General features: G+C 39.3%; 1 protein-coding gene across 3 annotated transcripts in view; it reads left to right on the top strand.

The window, feature by feature from the left end:
* Positions 1 to 22,884, top strand: part of fgf14 (fibroblast growth factor 14) — a 104,429-nt gene that overhangs the window by 36,689 nt on the left and 44,856 nt on the right. The gene's annotated exons all lie outside the window — the stretch shown is intronic.

Raw genomic sequence — 22,884 nt, 5'->3', positions numbered from 1 at the left:
CTCCTGATCCTGTACTCCTGCTGTGGATGTGAATCATGAGTGTATATAGCTGGAAATCTTTCACACCTGCAAACTGAAAAAACTGTGCAGTGGGATCTTTTTTGTAGTGACACAACTTAACATCCCAAATTGCCTTGTTTGTTAAGTGATAAATTCCCAACCAGTGAATCAGCTCTCATTATGTTCCAGGAGGTGAGAAGCCTTCCCAGGGTTACAGACACAAGTTGCAATCGCCCCTCCTAAATACCTCATTCGCTGACAGAAAGTGGCGCCCCTGAATGGTCTCTGACAGACAGCGACTCCACAGCAGATGATTCACTGACGCTGCATTACCAGTGGCTAGGTTCACTGTGTGATCAGGAAGGGTCTCTGTCATGCAAAGGCAGTAAATTAACCATTAACCTGTTTTGCCGTCATCATGGCCAACAGAGAACAGATGGTGTTGTCAGAAGATCTTGTAGCAGTGATATATTTTTAATGTGCTGTAAGTGCTAAGGCTGAGAGGAGGTAAGGAAACGCTAAAGCTGCCGCTGGTTTGACAGTTAGGCTTTGATCTTCATTGTCCACCATACATTTTGACTTACCTAGAGGAATTAATGGGGCCCCCACTCTGGACGCCTAAGTGCTGGCATTAGTGTAGAGTTTAGAAGGAACCTTTTTCCTACACATTTTTTTTGTGTGTGCATGAATGAACATTAAGTTGTTCTTGATGGTGAGCTACTCAGTAGGTATTGTATTTTTTTTTATTGAGGGTTATCTGACATAGAGCTGGGACTTTGTACTCCATACGTGCAATCATGGAACTCTGAATCTAAGCTTAGTTATGTGGTCAGTGTGTTGTAAACTGTTAGTCTTGAACCCTTGTAATGTGTATTAAGAGGTTGAGAAATGTCTGTTATTTCTGTAACTGCTTTGATCAGTTCTTTAGACATATTCCTGCCGATACTATGGAGACTGTTTTTTATCAGCACATTGCATAGAAATAATAGAATTAATTTGATAACGTAACGATAACGAGTAACCTAAGCATCCACTCTGGCCTGATTGTTTGTTTGGAGTCACATCCATATCTGTTGACCTTAACCAGATACATTTTCAGATACCCGAACTATCTTTAGTTTTACAGATACATACTGTAGTAGTGGAACAATTCTTGTGTGCAAATGTGAGAGATGAGAGGGGACTGAGAGAAAGAGCATGAATACACTTATACGTGGTGCTACATTAAGCATTTAAGAACCACTTGACATATTCATGCCCATCTGTTGTTTAGAGTCAACACAAGGCGGTGAGACGGGAGGAGGTGTCAGACCACATTGGGTTTGTACTACTCTGAAGGTCCAGACAAAGTCATTTCAATTTATTGGGGTTTTAGACTTGTCATCCTATTTCTTATTTGCATGTTTATTGTCAACAAGCAGTGTGAAACTTTCCATGAAGTTTCTATAGAAGATGTTCTTTTTACCAACCCTCTAATACTCTTGATAATGGATAGACATTTACAGGGGACCCTAATGTGTTGGACACACATTGGTGTATATTATCACTTGGTCTTTAGTTTTCAGTGTTTCTTCTGTTAACCCTAGTTGTTAATACTTTTGCAGTATTGACAAAAGTCCCACAAACATACAGGCAGAAATAACACAATCTTCTTTTAAAAGACCACAATTTACCTCTACTTTATTATCAGTGATGAAATCATTTTGTAAATTGATTTTCTATTTCCCTCTTTCTCTCTGCTTGTGGTTCACACACATTATACTGAGTATAACATTATACTCAGTATAATGTGAAGCTGATTGTGTATGAATGATGGCTGTGTCAGGTTGGAGTGTGTGAAAGAGAGACAGGGTTTGTGCATATTAGGGTTGAGTGTCTGTGGATGTTGAAAAAGCACAGAGTGGCATTTGTGTTCACAACAGCAAGACCCACTTAGGTAGCCCTCTTACAATATAATAAGAGAACAGTTGGATGAAGATAAGCAGGTTGTCCTGGATAATATGGTCAAAATATGGGGCGACCTCTTCTATCTCACCCAGTAGAGCGTGCGCTCGATGTAGGCTGAGTCCTTGGCAGTGGCTCGGGTTCGAATTTGTCTTTGCTGCATGTCAGCCTCTCTCTCTCCCCCCTTTCCTGTCTACCTGTACTATCAAATACAAATGCATAAAACCTTCCAAAAATAATCTTAAAAACAAACAAAAAGTCTGGGTCAAGACCAGATCCTTTACAGCTTCCTGCTTCACTTTAACCCTTCTGGATATTGAACTTTGCCTGTGATTCGATTGTCTGGGGTCATGCATGCAGGGTGTACACACACTGCCTATGTTTCACTGGTGTATTCTTTTATTCTCATTCTTAACTGTATTTGTAACAGCTTTACTTGTCCCCCTTAAATACAAAAGTGTCACATGTCCTTTTCGTGGTTTAAAAATGTGGATGTCACAGCTGGGTTCATACTGCCCACATTCTCCGGTCCTCGCAGATTTTTTATTTGTTCTTTTGTATCATTGATGTCACAGCTTTATTCTTCTCTCCTTCCCTCCCAACCCCCATGGTGAGTTCTGAATGTCCTATGGGTGTCACAGCTTAATCAGTCCCTGTGGCCAGTTTGTAGTCAAAGTAAATGATGAAAAACACTACTGCCATGGCTGACTGATACTCTGAACCCTTCAACCAGCACCAAAATCCCTCTGTCCCCAATCGGATAGCTGGGTACAAGTTTTCATACACATCTGTGTGTGTTTTCAGGTGCGTTTGTGATTTAGATGTTGGACAGGGGATGTGTAGATTGAAGACCAATGGGTGATTGTTTCTTTTACTTCTACAGTAAAAAAACTGTCTCAGAGTTGGTTTGGAGTGAAATAAAGGATTGGGCTGTATCATGACCACCTGTCACTACCTAAAGTTTTGCTGGCTCTCCTGTAATATGAAATTGTTATTCTTACTTTTGGTATTGACTGAAACTGTGACAGACGTAAAGTGCTTCCATTGCTTCTCAAACCTTCGACCGTAAATTAAGTGTTACATTACTTTACATTTGAACCACAGAAGCACACATAACACTAACCCAGAAGCTCACTGTAAATCGTTCAAAAGTTATAATGATATTAACATAGAGTGTAAGTCATCTCATTCTCATCTAAAAATAAAGCCACTTTCACTTTACATATTCTGTAATATTCTTAAAATGTGTTAATGGAAAGAGATGGATACCTTTGTAGTTTAAATAGTGTGCTTATAGATTTGTGCATCTGTCAATCTAGCTGTCTCTTATATCTAATATCTGTTACTTGTGAGTAGGACAATTTAGCCAACATGGCAGTCAATGCTGTGGACCAAGCACTTTATTAACAGTATAAAAATGCATCGTACAGAATTGTGAATGAAATTGCCATCTTTGCCATTGCTGTACTAGTTGTGAATCCCAAGATCAGCTTTCTCAGTCTATAGTCTTTTACACTCAGATGGCTTGCAGTTCATAAATTGTACAATCATCTGGCCCGCAACTTGCATGACAGCTTTGCCATGTGTGTGTGTGCGTGGGTGTGCATGGGTGAATGAGAGGTACTGTAAAGGTACTGTAAAGCACAGCTTGAAGAGTGCTATGTAAATGTGGTCCATTTACGATTTCCTATTTGCTGAAGGAAGCTCTGAATAAGCTCAAAGTGTACACAGTGGTGCTGTCCATGGTGCTGAATTATATAGTACCAGTCAAACGTTTGGACACATTTTTTCATTCACTTGAATGGGAAAGTGTGTCCAAACCTTTGACTGGTACTGTATCTAGTGCAATCTATAACCTTCGGCTGTTTTTTATACTTGAAGTTTTTGAGTTCATATCTTGTATGTCCCTTGTGTCTATTGCAGACTTTTACTTTGTAATTCTTGTCATGTGAAGAATGTTAAGATCTTAAAAGGCTTAAAATGCCTTTCAATGCATTATTTATACATTTTAGAGTTTGGGTCTGTGGCTTTGTCATGTTATGTTCCTATAAAAGGTATTCCTGTATCCAAAGATACATTCTCTTGTAAGAGCTGACAGTCAAAGGAGAGAGCTGTTGCTTTGCCTAGTTGTCATTTACGAAGCCTCTGTTGATTACCATTTGAAATCAGCAGCTCCATGTTTCATTACACCCCCGTGCCCATCTAAAGAGAGAGCTAGATTGCCAGTTATCATCACTGTCATTTCCACGTGCTACACTGTGTCTGCTATCTTCCTATTAAGGCACTAAATTCGGAGAAAACTTTGGTCTACAGTAAAAGTTACTGAGAGAGTGAAAATGAAGCATTCTCTTCATTTTATATAAAAATATTAAATTAAATGCTTCAGCTTTACCACACATCAGAAATGCTTCATCAGCTTGATAGAATGCAAAGACTACACAGCCGGTGCACTCATTTTTTTAATTTGCTATCAGAATATATCCTAAAGCCTGAATGACTCAGAGTCATAGACAGCTTACAGTATTTTCATTTGTTTGTGCACACCTTGGTGTTTTTTTATGTTATAAGTCTATGCCATACACTCAAAAGGATAAAGGGCTGTTGTCCATGAATCAAGACACAGTGAAAGGGCAGAATGTCCCTGAGCTGCCGTGAGGGACACCGTGATGCAATGGACGCATATTTGTAAGCCTTAAACATGCTGATTTTGTCTATATTAGCATGTATAGTAGACAACTTGTCCACTATTTGTCTACAATAATCATACTTTTCACTTTACATACATTTTCTTGAGTAATCATAGCAAATCTGTACCAGTGCATAGATAGTGATAAGGAGATAGATACTGATGAAGAGATAGAACCAGAGAGCACCCTGGGAGAGTACATCATGAGTGGGAGGTATGCAAGCCTCTTGGGAGCTTGCCTGCAGGTTAAGTGAGGCTCTTGGAGAAGCTGAAGAGCCTCTTCATTCACTTAATTACAGGATAGCACAAAGTCTTTGATTAAAGACTTTCCTATTGAATCCAAGGTGGCTTTAACAATCCATGAGTATATACAGCTGCAGTTCAGTACAGCAAATGTTGAATTAACATCACACCACACACGATTGTTCCATGGACATGCAAGAAGAGAAATAAAAACATTCATCTCACAACATCTTTATACATTTAGAACTATTTGCTTTATTGCTCTATATGTCTTCTATTCTATTGTCTCTATAGTCCTTTTAGTAGCAATACACATTGCAAGGTGCACTGATGTGTTTGGCAAAGCCTCCTGTTTAAAAAGTTCTCCTTGATCAACAACCCCACATGTGTCAATGGGGCATTTTGTCAGTAAACCTGTTCTCAGGTGGAGGACATATGGAGTTGGATATAGGAAGCTCATAGATCACAGAAGCAGCCTTGGCTAAGCGCCCTCTACCAGCCCACCTTCCTATCCTTGTGCACCTACACACTCATTGGCTTGCTCTAATCTTTTTTGTTTTGCATATTTAGGTTTTACTGATCAGATTAAGTAAAAAAAAAAAAAAGGACACTTTTAGTAATCTACATTCTATTAATGTTCAGGTTATCATGTCTTCTATCCCAGAGATAAGTAAGTAAAAAGCATGCCAACTACACCTGCATCATGACCACAATCTGTGTATATTTATTTGTACTTGTCTGTATCCACTGTTAGCAGCAATTATTGATGTTGGAAATTTTGCAAAGGAAAAATCAATGAATAACGACATTGCTCAGTAATAGATACAAAATACATAGCTTGATTTCATTAGTAGCACCTTTCTGATGGCAAAGTCTGTTTTTTACAGAATTATCAACACAATTTGCTATTGATTAAATGTTCCACTGATGTCTGTTTGAGTGTCTGTACTCCTCCTAATTATGGATATGCTCTCAATTTACATCTCAGCTGACATGAATGTGGGTCCAATGTAAGGGAGGTGATGTTGGAACTGTTGATTCTAGTCAAGGGTAGGGGTGAACTTTGCCATTGCTTCAGTGGGATAATCTCTGAGACAGAAGTACAAAGTGTTACATGTGCTCACACACATGCTCATGTGCTTCACACTAGGAAAATCCCAGATATACACAGAGCCGAACGGTTCAGCATCTGCTTTTGTTCTACTTCTTAAACTTTTACTTTGAAGTAAACTTAAGGATTTTATCAGTCCCTTTTAAGGTATTAAGCTCCACTGTCCACATATTTGAGTTCAGTATGAACTGTTTAGCTACTGTAGGTGCCTCTCAAAGTAGGCTGTTTGTAATTGAGGGGGGTTATTATAGAAGGCCAGAGGATATTTTAAAACGGATAGGAGCGTTCTAAAAGCCAAGGCTAGCCCCGATTCTGTCATTGTGATTTACACCACTGTGTAGTGTCTTCTCGAGGCTTTTAACAGAAAGGACTGGGCCTCTATTGGGGCTGTATACATGATGAATTACCTGGTGGTTATGAGATAACACACATCAAAGTGTTGCTGTCACACTCTCACAATGCCTGAACAGCGGTCACACACAGAAAACAATGGCCTGTGTTTTTCTCACGCTAAACGGAGAATAAGTGACGACAGGGAGGGGTGGCAATATTGCAGCACCTCGCTGAATTAAAGAGAGCAGAGGTGTTTATTTAAAATATACGAGTCAGTGTCAGTGACAGGCAGACGAGAGATCCGCTAATTATCCATGGCAACTTTGCTCTATTTGAACTGAGAATGTTAATGTTAATGTTAAAAAGCTGAAAACAAGCCACGTTATTGTATGTTTGGTAGAAGTGTTTAGCCCTCATGTGATCCATGTGTTTTTTCTCCATCTCTTTTTCTTCCACTTCATGTGAGGGCCTCTCATATATAAAACATGCTTATCTAAACTCTGACCTCGTAAATGTGTATTTTCCTGCATTGTGCATGAGTGACCTGCCTTATATTAGATCAACATATTGGAATTATGCTTTTTGCCTCGCAGTGCTTTTAAAATGAAGGAGCAAAGGGAGGAGGTTGGGTGGGGGAGTGGAGTGGACCAGCCACAGGATTCACAGTCCTTCATGATGCCCTAGTGCGCTTCCCCAGTCCACCTCCAGACTCATCACCTTGGAACACGCAGGGTCATGAATATTCCGCAGTGTCCACTGTTTATTACTATGCAGCAAAGATCAATGTGTGCCCTCTGCATGTGAACATACTCTAATCTCTCTGTTACTGTACCAGCCAGTGTGTTGGGACAGTAAAGGCCAAAGCAGTGAAGCATTGCTAGCACTGCTTACTGCTCATGACTCACTGTAGTGAATTATAAAAAGTATAGAGATGAAGACAGGAACCTGGAGAAATAATGAGTGAAGTAAGAGGGAGACACGTTTGTAGAGCTGCCTCGGAGAGAGACACTTTCCATCCTTGCTGCAGATGCTCAGTTTGTCAGTGTTTGTCTTTGTTTCTAAGTAGCAATGCCGTCCCCTGCACAGAATGCTCATGATGAAATGCTCACCATGAATAAGATAAAAAGTAAAATATTGGACATCTCCAGAGTGAAACAACTCCCCCTCTGCAGCATGCCAAATAAATATTGAGTTTATGAGTTTGTACTCATTCTCTAATTGGCAGCAGACTTTGACTGTGATACTGTAGAACAAATAATTTAATTCCAATTTGGTATCCCTCCAATCATTTACTTTTAACTCTGGAAATAATAGACTATAATATGCCTTATATATTGTTTATCTGTGGTAATTTCTGTAGAGTATGATATACAGTAAGGCTAGATCCAAGATACACTCACATTGTTTCCCCAACCCATTTTACATGGGTAAGATTGCATTATATTTAATCAGCTAATGCTGCACTAGGGTGACTTATCCTGATGAAGTCAAGCTAACACTCGTATTGACTGCCTGCCGTGATGATGCTGAAGAGCTGAACTCAGCCACTTACTCAATCCAACCCAAAGGGAGAGGGCTCATAATAAAATAGTTTTATTGGGAATACTCTAGCGAGCACATCAAGTGCAGGAGGAGGGACTAGGTGGGTGTGCTGGGTGCTGCAGGAGTGGGGGTCGTAGATGGAGTCAGACAGCTGGCAGTGTGTGTATGGGCTCTGTATGTGTTCAGTGTTAAATATGTCAATAAAATATATCGTACAGGTTCAGGTAAAGGGTGAGTTTGCTTCATGTAAAGAAGGATCATGTTGGAGTGTGTGAATGGGAGAAGGACTCGTTGTGGGTGGACACTGTGTGTGTGTGTGTGTGTGTGTGTGTGTGTGTGTGTGTGTGTGTGTGTGTGTGTGTGTGTGTGTGTGTGTGTCCCTACTGTGCATATTTGCTTGTGTACACACATGCATAAATGTGGGAGCAAGAGGCGGACCAGTGGGTGTGCACACCAAATGATTCAGCTTTTCATAGACAAGATTCATGTTTTATGAGTATGGGCTCCCATAAATTACATGGCCTGTCTCTCTCTCTCTCTCTCTCTCTCTCTCTCTCTCTCTACCCATTCTCATACTCATTTTTTCACTCGCACTCTTTCACATTTTTCTCCCTTTGCCCTCTCTGTTGCTTTTTTTGTTGCACACTAAACGTCATAGAAATTTATGGTGTTGATAAATTCTAAGATGCCGTCTGCCTGTATGTAAATGTTGTCAAAAAACAATCACCATCTGTAGAAGTGCCTAAGTTTATTGCTAAACCTACTCGTGTGGGTATAAAGTACACTGTGGAAGAGGAAACTGCAAACTTGACTCAGTATGTTTACCTGTGCACCATGTGTAGGCTTGTGACAAGCCACAGGACTTACTGGAGTGTACTTCGGGGAGCTTCCTGTGTGTTACTTAGCAACAGTGTGCTTGCACTGCAGAGTCAGTTTTAGTTTTCTTAAGGAGCACCATCTCTCTCTATGTCCCCCTGCAAATGTGTATTTCAGTATACATACAAACAGAGAAAGAGACCAAAACACAGAGACAGAGTGAGAGACTTGAATTGACTTCTCGTGTAGCGAATCAACAGGTGTGTCAGGGGAGCTGATGGAATAGCTTGACTCTGGGCGTAGGTTCACCTGGTTCTGCAAATGAACGTATATCTGCTCTGTCGCTAGTATCTCTTTGTTGACAAGCTGAAATTAAAGTCATAGTAAAATCAAAACATTGATGCAAAAAAAAGAATCCTAGCTGTTCGGTTGGGTTTTTAAAAGACATTCTGGACCTTTATGCATGATGCTTCTATGATTAAATACCTGCATATGTGTGCTACTACTACAGTGTCACATCCGTTAGTTGGTCGGTCAGACAGCCTACCTGCCTGTCCTTTTATCCTTCTTACATTTGTCCAGAGCCACTACTACTAGTGAATTTTTCTGTGTATATTTATGGTTTCACATAACATGAATGAATACTGATGTGTTGGTGCTTTCTCCACTAGCGCCATCACCAGAACTTGTGTAAGCAAAAATACTTTGCCTATGTAGTATTTACACATCCAGCAGATGTGAAGCAACATTAGCATTCATTTGGAGTTGTGTTTCACTGTAATATTGACTCTCCTCATTGCTCTGTTTTGGTCTTCTCTAATGCCGGTGGAAAATATCTGACATTTTAGCTGCTAAATGCTCCACAGTGTTCACCAGCTAACACTGTCTACTATCTGGTGTTGTATAGGTGATATAACAGTAGCCATTTTTTAGATTGTTTGTGAAAGAATACTGATCACCGCAACTTTAAGGCTAACTTTACAAACAACCCATTTAAGAATTTATTGGGCTTATTGCCACAGAATTTGGTTGAGTGTAGTAATGGTCACCATTGCTGCATAGAAGTGATAGGTTTTACCAGTGCCATCAACGGAGGATTCTATATAGTGATTAGGGGTTTGTAGTCTGATCAGTGATCCTATCAGGACCTTTGTAGTGATTGTAGTGATTATAGTGATTCTCTATTCTTGCCAAGCAGAAATGACGAGAATCTCATTATTAAAAGTGTGGACAGCACACTGTTATCCTGTTTGTTGTTAGACTGTGGAGAGCCAAGACTCTAAACTCTCTATAAGACAGATGAGTTAAACCAATCTAATTCAAGCTCATCGATAGCAAAGGACCTCATTTCCCTCAGAGAGAGAGAGAGTGTGTGTGTGTGTGTGTGTGTGTGTGTGTGTGTGTGTGTGTGTGTGTGTGTGTGTGGACATTCTTAACTTCAGAAGTGTCTTACTTATCCCTGGTGCTCTCCTTTGTTTGAGAATGATGCTATTTTTAGAGCTGTGTCGAAAGGTCAAATCCTCTATCGGCTGGAAAAACACTGAAACAACGGTTTAACAGAATAACATGCATCCTCTGGGAAATGGATACCGCTTTCCCTCAGTCACCTGCTACATGCTTTGCATCACCCTAACAAGGCTTTGCTTTGATTACATGGTGTGATGTTATTTTGACTGTTGGTTTAACCAGTAGAACATGCTTTTTCCTTGTAGAAATCCCATTAATCAGCTTTCATTGTCTGGAGTCATCGTAATGCTTCTTCTTTAAAATGAATACGTTTTGCACTGTGGGCTATAAATAAAAATGTTGCCCTCCAAAATGTGATCCTGCTGGTCTTCCTTTGTTCTTAAAATGATGATCAATTCCAAATCCTTCATCAAATACTAACCCCATGTTGGCCTGAACGCTGTGTGTCAAGGTTTGAATTTCTCTTCTTCACATAGAGTAGAAGCTATGGTTAGCTTGAATAAATGTGGGTACAATGGATTCCAAGGGTGTTAAGCTTTCATGTCGGTACAAGTATCAAAAAATTCATAGAAGCTCCTGAAACCGCTGCTACAGCATTAATCCATTTTCCCACTTTTCATCTGTATGTATGTTTCAACTATTATTTTCTTCATAATATATAGAAATGATGTGTTTTTGTTGCAATATTATCCTCCTAGAAGCAGGACATGCATGTATTTGTATTTTGACAAAACAAAGACATGTTCATACTGTACTACACTGAAGAACAGTGGTGAAAGAAGTACTTAAAGAATCTCGTACTTGTAGCATATAGTAGAAGTATTCTGTTACAAGTACTGTAAAAGTCCTACATTGGCATTTTACTTAAGTAAAAGTATTAAGTAAATAAATAAAGTATTATTAGCTAAAACGTATCAAAAGGAAAAGGACTAACTATGCTGAATGTCCCCTTTTGAGAGTGTTATGTATATTTTATTTTTGGATTATTGATAAATTGGATTTCTATTGTTGATGCATTGACATTTAGGAAGCATTTTATTGGTGTAGCTGTTTGAGGTGGAGCTGGTTTTATATACGTGGAGGTTGTTTAATTTATAGTGAAGCTACATGCTTCATAAACTGACATTATGTTATGCAGGTAAAATTTGAATTTGCAATGTAAATAATAACTACAGCTGTCGGATAAATGCCATGGCGTACAATATGTTTTCCTCTGGAATGTAGTGGAGTAAAAAGGATTACGTGGCGTAAAATGGAAATACTTGTAGTTCAAGTACATCAAAATTGTGCCTAAGTACAACACTTAGTTACTTTCCACCACTGTCTAAAAATAGGTTACTTTATGCTGCAGGGTGAGTTATTCCACAGAGAAAACTTGTTTCTCCAGTTTGCACATTCATAACTTGCACTATTTACATTATTAATATTATTAATATTATTATTACTGCTATTATTATTGCTTTATTTTTCACATGCTGCCTTTTAAAATTGTTTTATTTTGTATATTTGTAGGATATATTGTTATTTCTGTGGACAGCAAAGGAATAATTTCATCGTACAGGGAAGTTTCCTAACTGTGCATATACAATATGCAATAAAACTTATGAACTTGAACTTGTTAGAACTGGAATCCATTGTCACCAACATGAAATCAAGTTGAAGAACACTACTACTACTACTACTACTTTTTTTTTTACAAAGTAAAAAGTATACAAAGTTGTATAATGATGTTAGAAAACTAATTTTGGGTGGGGAGTAATCACCTGCCAAAACCTCGATCTTACATATCCCGAGGCCCAGGATAAAAACATGTCTCAACACAACTCTTCGTCCTCCTCCACCTCCTCTGTACGTAGGCGTGATGGAGGAGGTGAGTGAGCTTCAGCTGTACAGTGAAGGCCAGAATTGGTGTCAACATTGCAGGCTTTGTCCTGCCAATTTTAGAGCTCTCAAATCAAGTCCCACCTCAACAGTCTGTTTCATGAGGAAAGAAAATTACAATCGTAAAGCTTTTTTCGCATTCATTTTAAGTAATTTTCTATTTACATTGAAATGGTTTTCATACCCACCCCAATGTGTAGCCCAGTCATAAAAACCTGGGTTCTGGCATCTCACTTACACACCAGCTAATTGTAGTCTACTGTAATTACAAATTTGTCATTTCTCATTAGACCCTAACAGGAGTCATGCACATGAAACACTCTTTTTGACAGTGGGCTTTATTTTATCTTTTCCTCCACTCTTTTATATCTTTCAGTTTGACACGGAGTAAAAAACAGCTTAAAGGTACTCATCCCTCCATTTTAATAAAGCCTCCATAGCTATCATTATTATTTCATTATCCTGATTTGCATATATGTTAATTCGGCCCTTGGGGCATAAACAGAAAGCATGGTAGTTAGGCTTTGATTTTGTAATTGTTCTGTCTATGGTGCTGGTTTTATGTTTTTCTGCATTGCCTGCTTTTCTTGTGAGACTACTTACTCTTCTAACCTGCTCAACTTAGTTCTCTATCAAGACCTTTGATCTGTGGCAACTAAAGAAACAAAAATAATCCAAAATAAAGTCTATGAGGTCTAAAGATGTCTTCATAAAAGTGAGATTATCTACAGTACGTACATAGATGTAATTCTGTCTCAGTGATTTGTTTTGACATAGTGCCGTTGGAGAGCCATTAATTGGTAACGGTTAATGTCTGCTTTTAAAATTAAATCAAGAACAAAAACACAATGCCAACTGTGGACATCTGGCTGTTTACATTAACAGTGACCAGCTCAGTGAGTGCCTGTGCAGTGTGATCCAACGGCACTGCACCACTGACCGCTATTGGAAACTGTGTGTCCTAAGGCTCTGATCTATATATCATACAGCCTCCATTGCATAACATGTGAAAATGAAAACAAATGCCTCTTTCCTTTTTTTTCTATTTCTAACATTCTCTTTGTTCTATTCCGCTCTCTCTCTCCATCCATCTCATTCACACAATGTGCCCATACAGATGATCTTATAAGCTCTATACATGTATAGATAGCCTTTATACTGTATGTATCAAATACCAGTTGGCAATATGGGATCAGTGAGTCTTTTTTATAGCACAGAGAAGCCCACAATAACATTATGGCATGTGGTATATCACAACTGACTCTTATATAAGTTACTACTCACAACACGGCCTCACTTCCTCTTGTTAGGTCATATCTCCACATAGAGTTCACCACTACTTTCATCATGATGTCAAAACCTTTTATAAGTTAATTAATTGATTTATTGATAGATTGCTGACTTGGTAAACTGATTGAGAGTTGGACACCAGCGCATGTCATTATCAGACACACATGTCCAAACACAGCATCTGTGATGTAGCCTGTTTTGGCCACTTGAGGGCATCTTGGTTTACTTAAGACAAAGAGTGTTTTGTCTCTTGTAAAGGGTTCCAGTTTTAGTTCAGTCTAGTGCTTCAACAGCTGGTTATATGAATGCATTGGAAGATAGAAAATCTAGAAATCATGGTTACAGTCTGGATACAGTTGACATATACACAGTTGACTGGATACAGACTGTTTTTTCCACAGGAAATCTCCTCTACTGTATGTTTAATTCACTCTATCTTTTTTTACACTATGTGTTGCTCCATTGCAAAGTGAAGTTGATGGGGTTCCATCTAGTGGTAGGTCTTGTGTTTTTTGTCAGTGTAGAAGCCATCACAATACTTCTATACTGCAACTTTTTAGAATAGAGCTACAAAATAAATTCTCTGTGCAGACCAGTTTGCTTCTCCTTGATCAACACTGTAATCCTGCAGCAGTGTCCTGCTGAGCTCTGTGCTGCTCTCTAGTGGCTGAAAAGTAGTAAAGCAATTTATAAGTAGCAAAGCAATTTAAGCATGACAGGAGGCTCAAAATCATCCCAACAGGAACTGCATTTTCATTCTGATTTTTAAACAGAGGGGCAGATTATGTGAAGTTGGCATGTCACATAGGCTACTGTTTGCAAGCATGTAGCGATGCTCTGCTGCACCAAAACAGATGTAGAAAATGAGCCGGGTAATTGTTTCACCAAATGCACTTCTCTTGTCTGACAGTTTGAAAGACCTTGGTATATATATATATTATTTTTTAATTTATTTATTTTTTTTAATTTTTTATTTAACCATCACTCCAGCTGACATGACATGACAAGACATGCTTAAGTAGTTTTCTTCTATGAAATAAAAAAACCTAGACTGTATAAAACAAGTTAGATAAAAGTTATCACTGAACTTCAGGTAATTATTGAAACTTGTATGCACACATAACCTCATAGTATGAATATGAGGTGCCTCTTGTGTAAGATGCCTGGTATGTGTTTTACACGTTCAATACACAGCTACATGCCTCATCATTATTTATGTCTATAGGCTATGTCTTGGGCTATTATTTATTTATTTAAGTTTGTGTTTTTTCGGTATTGTAGTATCGTGATGTTCCTTACGCTGCACATAATCAATGATTAATTTACCACCATAAAAACCAAACATGGTGGTTTGGTTCAGCTGACACACTAAACTTTTATCCACAACACATGGAGTGTCAAAATACAACTTAAGTCGACTTAATCTTGTTAGTTCTCACATCAGGGATCACAGACTAACACAACGCCACTGCTGTGGTACACCTCTGATAAGATCTGAGTGTATCCTGGGATACAGTATGTGAAGTATTTGATGTATTCAGAGCTTTGGTAACATTTCATCTGTGACGGCGTTAATGGGTGTCTGAGAATGTGGTAATGTCTGCCGGTTAATGCTGTCATGCTGGAGTGTTAACCCTGTCACTTCAGACTAATCACACACACACACACACACACACACACACACACACACACACACACACACACACACACACACACACACACACACACACACACACACACACAGTGTCAGCCTTCAGCTCTCATTTTATTCTCAGTGCCAAGAGGGTCACAGTGGCCAAAGTTATGGCCCTTATCGTCATTAGCTGGGGCTGCACTTACAGACATCATTAGTCTTTCATTGTCTCTTGGGGAGAACTTTATTGCTGTTCTCAATCAGAGGTGGCTGAGGTCCCATTCACATACTGTCTCACCTGAGATCTATGGTGCATATCATATGAGCACACCTTAATTGACCTCTAGGAAAGAAACACGAAATGTAACACACTTATTAAACATACTATTTTATCGAGGTGTAATTTTAACATTTGTCATGTTGTCATGAAGAAAGTTTATAATTCATATGCAAAGTATGGTTACAGTATAGTCAACTTTTTTGATGCACCATTAAAGGGATACTTTGCTCATATTAAATCAACTTCTATCATAATAATTTGAGTATTATTTGTAAAAGAACTATGTTAAACTTCCCACCTTCTCACCAGTGCCCAGATCTCTCCCTATAAACCATGATTTGGTTACTGTATTGCTTATTTCTCGCCTTCAGAAACATATTTCAGCTTACCGTTTTAACTGTTATACCAGATTGTTTGTTAACAGCCGACTGCCATTCTGTGTTAATATGGACGAGCTTGACGAACTCGCATTACGTCACCAACCAGCAGGGTGCGTTTATTGGTCCGGTGCAGAGCAGTGCATTCTGGTAGTTGTAGGCTTTCTACCTTTTGAACGAAAGGGAATATCACAGCTTATTTTCTCTGTTTTCTCTGTAGCACCAATTAAAAAAAAAAAAAATGTTTGTGCCACTGCATAGACTGACCACTTTTAATAAAAGACCCTCTTTCCAGCAGTAAAATACTTTTTTAAGCAATATCTTTGAACAGTAAATCAAATTTTCTCCTTCCTGTGATGTGAAATGTCTATTGGTATTGCTCATATTATTTAAAAAGAAAACATCAAATGTTTGCAGCTTTATGTTTTTTGTTAGTCTTTGTCTGTGTCTAAACTGTTTGGTTTCTTTTTGTGTTATTGTATTTGTTGTTGTTGATGCCGAATTCACAATTGGAGCTTGACCTGACTTTACCCTCACTACCATTCTATTAAATCTCAGAACTATGCTCAGGCCCTTTCTCTGCATCAGAAAAGTATAATTACTGTACAGACCTATACACTGCATTTACGGCACACATACTGTTTGCTTCAGAAACGAACACAAAAAACATGCAAACACTTATCGGCAAAGTCTTGAGGGGGCCAAATGCACTCACAACATAAAGAGATGAGGAAGAACCGTGTCTGTGTGTGTGTCTGTGTGTGTGTGTGTGTGTGTGTGTGTGTGTGTGTGTGTGTGTGTGTGTGTGTGTGTGTGTGTGTGTGCTATTTTGAGAGAAGTGTGTAGTTTTCAGTTGTGGTATCAAATGTAGACAGAGATTCTGATGGACCTGTGGGCTTCTTACGCCTGCATTCACATCAGGTATCATCTGCAACTTCACAGGGAGCCAGCTTAGACAAAAAGGCACTGACCACACCTAAAGGTCAGTGGCTACTCCATTTATGTATTTGTAGAGAGATTAAAAATGCCTTTCCTTAACAGACATATTGCCTTTAAATATGCATTCTTTTGAATTTAGCCTGTGTTTTATTATGCGTTTTCAAGCTTGTGTTGCTTAGATCATCAGAACATATGTCTTTTACATTCAAAGTTGCATTCACTGACCTGATTGTTTTCCCCATCCCACATCTCTGAATTCACTAACGGAGCTTGGCCTGTCTCAACATCACCCTCATTACCATTATATTAAGCCCTCCAGCACCGAAATACACCCAGGTCCTTCACCTGCATCAGAAATGTATTAATATTAATGTACTAACCTATACACTATGCATTTGCAAGTGGGTACACACATTGTTTTTGATTTTGCTTATCCACACCCATGCACCAACACATTTGCTCTTAAACATAAAGACACACACACACACACACACACACACACACACACACACACACACACACACACACACACACACACACACACACACACACACACACACACACACACACACAGTGTCAGCCTTCAGCTCTGGAAGCAGGCCTTTCTAGCGGGGTTTGAAGTAATTGGTATTCTCTCAAACTGCCCAGGGCTTCTCCAAGGAACCTCACTCTGCAGTGCTGCTGACAAGGCACATTCCATCACTGCTGAAGACTTAAAATAGGATCAAAGGAAGGAGCTGTGTGTGTGTGTGTGTGTGTGTGTGTGTGTGTGTGTGTGTGTGTGTGTGTGTGTGAGAGAGATAGAGAGAGAAGAGAGGATGTGTGTGACCAGCATATTGACTCCTTAGTGAGTTGTGACAGTGTTATTTTGCCTCTGCAGCCCTCTCTTTATATTTGTCACTTTGCTCACATTAGTGTCCTTAAATACCCTCATTTTGCTTTATCATAAATTATGCACCATATAACTGGATTGTTCGCGATTTGAGCTATTTTTCGGTAGTTAGCCAATCACTACAGGTTAGGGGCGACAGGGCTGTGGTTAATCATTGGCACTTGTATCCAATTGTGCTTCCCTCTACTTCCTGGAATCAGGTGTCCTTTAAATGTGCAAAAGTCTGAGAAGATGGAGAGAAAAAGCCAGCCCAGCCGCATAAATATTAGCAATTGACCTTTCTTTCCAAAGTTATACTTGCCAAGATGACTTAATTTTGTTGCTTCATTGGCCTTATCGCCATGGAAACTCAAAATTCAATGATGAGACCCACAATTTAACACATAACATTTGTTCGCTTGCAGGGGTACAGGCCATACATGGCAGTTGACTTTGTTTTACTGTTAGTGTAGTTCAGCAACATAAGTGTTAACTTAGTTGTTTTAATTTGGGAGTAAGCTATTTGTGAGTATAGCACAGTTTGAAGCAACTGTGTTTCATTATTGTCTCTGTCGAAGGGCTCCACACCTCCGGTCCACTTTAATCTCATCCCTGGAGGGAGGGGGGAACACTCCATCACACTCACAACAGAGAGACACATTGTAATGTGGCTATACATATTCTCTGGTGGCGTATTTAGTACACCTAGCAGCGATTATGTGATGTACATACATGATTTTATGACACTCTGCATGAGATTATGAACCAGTGATTTAAAGGTCTGTGAGCAGAGACTTAATGTACCAGCTCCTACACTCGTTTGGAACTACTGTAACTCTCTCCAGGGTTGTTTTCTATCCTTTTCAAATATATTATTGATTGACAGTGCAGCAGCTATAGTTGGCAATAAAGACTTAAGGTTTGCTTCTCAGTTGATCACTCCAGCAAGCTCATTCATCTATTAACCTGCATGTTATCAGAATGCTGCAGGGCATAACCTGAAGAAACCCTCACAACTAATGGGCAATAGTCACAAGGAAGGCCCCGGACCTGGGAATTGAATGCTATGCAATTATATTCATCATCATATTAATCAGTATTTATTATTTACTAAATAAGGAGTTCTTTGTAGACGACTACATACACTTGTTTATAGGATCCCCATTAGCTGCTGTATCCCAAAACCAAAACAACTATTTATATCATGGGAAATATCATATCTATACCATGGGAAACTTTGAATCCACTTTAAATAGTACAGTATAAGGAACTAAAGCACTTTTTTAACACTGTATAGGCACTGTATGGACAGGCACCAGTTTACTGTACATCTCCAATTTCTTCAGCCTTAGTTCCAGCTCCAAACCACTCAGATCTTGTCATCGGTTACTTTTCGCCATTCTATTTTCCACTCAAAATCCAAAGGCAATGGGGGCTTCTCCAGTGCAGCAGACAGTTTCCCCTTTAAGTAGCTTTATGGCTGTTAAAATCATCTCATTCTACACAGGCTTGACGTATTTCATATACACTACCATCTCTTCACTAAGCTATATGGTGTTTACATTGAATATGTATTGAATATAAAATAGTCAAACCCAAGACTCCCATGTTTTCTTAATGGCTCCACCATTCCATCAAATGTAAATATTCTAGATCTATTATGCATCTTTTTAGACACATTCCCCAATATTCATGTTATTCATGTTAATATATGGTGTTTTTGGAAAGTTTTAGATCTCAACTGAAAGGATCTCAACTATTAAAGTTCTGTGGCTTTGAACAATTTTTGACTGCACAGTATGCATTAGTAATTACTGGCTCATTTACCAGACACATTGACTACATGGTTGCTTTTGTTTTGGATGTTACACTTATTTATTTATGTATTTTATTTACATTTATAAAACATTATTGGAAATCACATTCAAAATCTTTTGTTTTATACATGTGCTCAATGAATACATTTTAGTTTACTTGACTAAAATAATTCTCAGTGCTTGGCTAACACTATTATTATTACCCCCTCAACTCTCTGGCCATCGTCCACCTCCAGTGCTTCACCGTGCACTCTTAATTTGTGACCATTTAACAAGAGCTCTCCATTTTCATTCCCTCTTGCAAGCTCTTGATGTGCACTCGTCTGTCTTAGCTCTCTGATTAGCTAAAACTATTAGACTAATCAAAACAAATGAGACACATGCACTGTAGAACACTCACCGTTCATAAGCGGGCTCTCTAAGCTTTTATGGCTTTGCTAGATGGACTCATGATAGTTAATGATTAAACAGCTGAAGCATCGGGAAGAGGAGAAAAACAACGGAGAAAAGAAAATGACATAAATCCTAGCTAAGCCAAAAATATTACTCTTCTCAAATTCAATTAACTCACTGTCTTTGATAATGCAATGTAATTTCATTCTGGCAAGTTTAGCTTCTTTTATGTCACTGGGCCCGAGAAGTGCTAAGTCCCACTCACTGTTTTTCCTATCGGGATGGGTGATAAAAGAACATGGCCCTCAGGCAAAGTAATAGCAATAATCAAGTGGGTTGTTTATCCTGGTTCCATTGGGTGACATTTGCTTTGCCTTGGCAGCAGGACATCTAACTTACAGTAATGCAATTTCCTCAGAGGAGATTGGATTAAAATGTTCTGACCTGATGAGGCTGTGGCTTTGCAAGTCTGCATCAGATTCTGCCTTGCTGAATCTTTGGGTCTCTGTGTGTCATACAGGTCAACTGTGCATGGTATCATGGTGTCTGGTAGTCTGTGTCAAGAATGTATTGATAATAGTACAAGCTGCATGTACTGCACATTAGCCTACTGCATGTGTCTTCTTTGCGACAGGCTAATTTCTTGCAAATTAGATCCTAAGGCAACATTCAGTCCTCTTTCATTTGTGGCTAGTCTCGGATGAAATGTCCAAATGTGTTAATCTAACTGCCTTTCTCTGTGACCCAACTTAACGAATGAAGGAAGTGTTTAAAGTGTTTGTGAACAAATCATTGTGAACAGCTTGGGGCAGACTGTCAGTTCACCCTAACCATGTTAGGTTCTATAGGTGGGGCAGTATAAATGGGGCATTAGAAGTCACAGGAAAAGGTCTTGGGTTAGAGGGCTTTGGAATGGGACTGCCATGGACTCTCATTCACTCATATGTAGGAGGAAAAAAAATGTAGGTATGTGCGTCCTCGTTTTGCTTCATGAATGAATATTTCACAGAGTTTTTGATGTGCTTTTTGACAACATGCATTGTATTCTTATTGATATGGAAGCATTTCACAGTGTAAATGGAGTATTTTGCTCCTCCAGTGTGTGCTGTGTGGTAAGGATTTTGCATGTGCATGTCTATGCTACTGTATGTGTAGAAAGCTTGTGTGACCATCCATGCATTCAACCTCTTGCTGTGTGACTGAAAAAGGTAAAAGCCACAGAGCCTCTCCTCTCCAGTATTATCCCAAACCTGGATCCGGCCCAGTGAGTTGTTTTTATATGCCAAATTTATAGAATTCATGGGTATACTTGCATTACTCAAGCACACCGATGCCAATGTATGCCTCGGTTGAAAACATATAATATGAGAAAATAATACTGCATACAGTATGGTTTCAAATCTGTTTCTTTGATACAAATTTATTTTGTAGCACATCACATTGGGTCTCTTTTTCCATTTGCCTCATTTTTTAAGATTCTTTCAAACCACAATTTAAGAAAGAAAAAAACTAACTAACTAGTTGGTCAAATTATGTTGGGCAGAATCTAATATTATCATCATTACCCAGTACATAGAATTAAATCAATGTACAAATACAGTCTAATATTATCCTGCTGTTCAATTTTTGCTAAACCTTCCGGATAACATTCCATAATCCCTTTTTTTCTTTCGAGCTGCGATTTTATATTTAATGCAATCCAAGTACCCCACCTCTGTATGATTACAACTGAAGGAAAGTGATTATCCATGCGAGCGAAATGGGAACCCTCATCAATTCAGAAGTGACAGTGCTGTTCTGCAGGTTGCTGTGGGTGAGGGACCATTGTTGAGCTGACAGTGTCCGCTGCTGGTTGGATCGTTAACTGCAGTGTCTCCTGCAGCACCGCGGGGCTGGAGGCTTCTGAACAGACACGGGACATAAACTCGTGTGTCTGTCTAAAGCCAGAGCTCGAGTGAGGAGTGGAGTAAAGGGGGGTAAAGGCACATCCTAAGCATGGTTTTAAATGAGCAGGATCATAAATACCCCTTAATGTAAATTTGATAACGCATCTATAGGATAGTATGTAGGCCTATGTATTTTAATTCAACAGACAACGCTATCATTTCACCGTTCTTCTGTTTTTAAACCACATCTACTCTCTTACACTTTTTTATGTAATAGAAATGAATGAACATCCTTATATAGTTGTATAGTTGTCTGCCAGCTCCACCCATTCTATATTCTTACGTCCGTACAGCTGGATAGCAACAGGTGCGTCTGGCGTGCGGAGACTGTACGCACACCAGGGCAATGCAATTCAACGCTCCAGTCCCCCATGAGCCCAAATGTTTAATTACAGCCACCAACAGCAGATGGCTCTCTTGAGTTTTAATTCCTGTGTCTGTGATTGAGACTTAGATGATATTAACCCCAAAAGAAGAAAAAGGATCAACTATTTTGTTTTTAACAGGCTTTTATTGTGTTGAACCGACATGACTTCATCATCGTAATCGAGGAATAATGTGGAGTGCATACATCGGCTTGTGGTTTACATCATGCAGTCTCTTGTGGTCGTTTAAGTAAAGATAATAATCCAACTGAAGGAAACGTTTCCCTCCATTATTGTGTGGTGCTGAAATTAGCGACGCTGTCCGTGGTACTGAAACCACATATAGCAAATGAAGCGCGCCTCAGGTGCTTAAACAATATGAATGTGCTTATTTACCACACGTGCAGCAATTAGTATCCCCATTATGAGGTAGAACATTAGGTTATTGTATTTGACTTGTATTTTTATTGATTTAAACTATGCAGATGTGACTGAATTCTAAATGTGTTTCATATAGCAGCGAATCTTACCATCTAACGTCAGCATCAAGACCCGGCTGCTCATTCACCTCCAAGCAGGGGCTTGGTGGTCGAGAGGGAGGGAGTGGGGGAGGGCATCTTCTTCACTCAGGCGTGTACTAACGAGTGGTTAGGACTTGTTGATGGGAAGGATTTGTTCATCTGGGGTATATAGACTGAATCGAGTGACCATGGCTTCCTATCGTTTTTTTTCTTTGAGCGTGGGGAAATAAATTGTGCTGTATGTCAGTGGCGTTACTTTCCTTATTCCATTTACGCACTGATCGTCATACATGCATCTCCCGCGCCGTGGGCTCTATAGGAACATCCACTGGGTCGAACTGTCTGCTGATCGCCGGGGGGTATAAGTTTATATATTTGTATGCAGCTTGTCACACAATGCAGACGTCATCTCCACAGGATTTCGATCAG

Source organism: Sander vitreus, chromosome 11 (genome assembly GCF_031162955.1).
Source record: "Sander vitreus isolate 19-12246 chromosome 11, sanVit1, whole genome shotgun sequence".
NCBI lineage: Eukaryota > Metazoa > Chordata > Actinopteri > Perciformes > Percidae > Sander > Sander vitreus.
The sequence above is the reverse complement of the archived record's forward strand: the minus strand, read 5'-3'. Positions and strand labels throughout refer to the sequence as shown.